At 39.3% G+C, this 1,617-nt stretch overlaps 1 protein-coding gene across 1 annotated transcript in view; it reads left to right on the top strand.

The window, feature by feature from the left end:
* ORC3 (origin recognition complex subunit 3) overlaps nt 1-1,617 on the top strand; it is an 87,622-nt gene that overhangs the window by 24,925 nt on the left and 61,080 nt on the right. The window lies entirely within an intron of this gene.

Raw genomic sequence — 1,617 nt, 5'->3', positions numbered from 1 at the left:
TTGTTCTAGGTAACACTGCTTATTTTTAATGTATTTAACAGTACATGACATCACTGGGGTATGAATTCAAGTGTGAGATTCAAAGAAACTAAGTGGAATCCTTATTGGGGCCTGCGACCATGAGATTCAAAAATAGGGCAGACTAGATGAGTTGGTGGCAGGTTTGTCTGTTTACACCCAGAACTTTCCCCCGCACATAGAGGAAGGGGGTTTCATTTTAGCAGGAAAGGAGCACACAGGCAGGCAGACTGTGGGGGGTGAAGTTTCTCCACCCCATGTCTTTTCTCCTTCAGCTGAACTCAGTAACTGGAAGTGACTTTGGCTGGGAGAAGAGTGTTTGGGAGAGGGGCTGCAAGGAGGTAGACGGGGCTGCTACTACCCACCCACACACTTCCTGCTGTTAAAATTGGCCTTTCACCTTTCTGCACAATTGTCATATCTGGTTTGTTCCTTACTGAGAATCAGTAAGTAGCCTTGAGTCACCTCGTCTGCTGTTTTTGTAGCGTTCATTACAGTGCACAGTGTGACAGTGTGAGCATCTTGTGCTTGTTAATAAGCAACAGGTGGCAGTGTTACATTACTAAAACATAGCAATATTTTCCCATTTAAGTAAAATAGTACAGCTATGTATGAAAGTAGAGAAGATCCCTAGCCTGCACAAAGTAGAACTGATTATTTATTATACTCGAATCAAATTTAACAAATTCTGTTCTGCATCTGGTTGTTATACCTTGAATTCCACAGCTGTCATGGTAACATATTTCATGTCTCTCTATTTTTACTGATAGGGAATCAACCTCACTATTAATTTTCAATAGGCCTTAATGCTTAGACAGATTAGTGTAATTGATTTTAAAAATTTCCACCAGGTAATCTGGCTGCCATGAGTATTTATAAATCTATGGGTGGTGAGTGCTACCTTAGAAAAGGCTTTCCCTTTTCTCTTGTCCATAGAACAGAATGCCTCTTTTAAGGTTGTGCCTGTTAACAGTACATGCATATGTAATCTGAAAATAAAGAACTCTTTTCCTTCAGACCTATTGGTATTACTCATAAGCAACTTTATGCAGTTTTGATTAAAATAACAATTCCTATATTAAGACTTGTTATATAAGTCACAATTATTCTGTTTGTCCTTCCTGCTTGGAATTTGAATCCATTGGGCAGGATCCAAACTGCATTCAAAATTTAGAGTGGACATTGAAATTTTTCAGGCCCTACTTCTCATAATATTCCTTCTCTTCCACTGAAGCCTATCTTTTGAATGTTGGGGGACCCTCAAGTAGTGCTGGAAGCAGCACAGGGGAGCACATTTAGAGGTGTAAATCAAGGAAGGCAGTGTGTACACATGAGTTTTAGATGCACAACATGGGACAGAACTCAGCTGCTTATGGATTAATTCTTTTTTTTTAAGCCCCCGGGGGGATTTTTTATTGCATTTTTAAAATAACACTACAAAACTACAACAGAAAAAGGGAGGGGGAACTACATTTATAGGATAAAGAAAGATACCCACTACTGACTAAAAACCCAAGAGAGGAGATCATCCCACCAGTTTAACCATACATTTAGTCTTAATCCCGTTAGTTTTACTGTCAACTGAGTCAAGTTTAACAT

This window comes from Gekko japonicus, unplaced genomic scaffold, assembly GCF_001447785.1.
Source record: "Gekko japonicus isolate JY-2015 unplaced genomic scaffold, Gekko_japonicus_V1.1 scaffold787, whole genome shotgun sequence".
Classification (NCBI taxonomy): Eukaryota; Metazoa; Chordata; class Lepidosauria; order Squamata; family Gekkonidae; genus Gekko; species Gekko japonicus.
The sequence above is the reverse complement of the archived record's forward strand: the minus strand, read 5'-3'. Positions and strand labels throughout refer to the sequence as shown.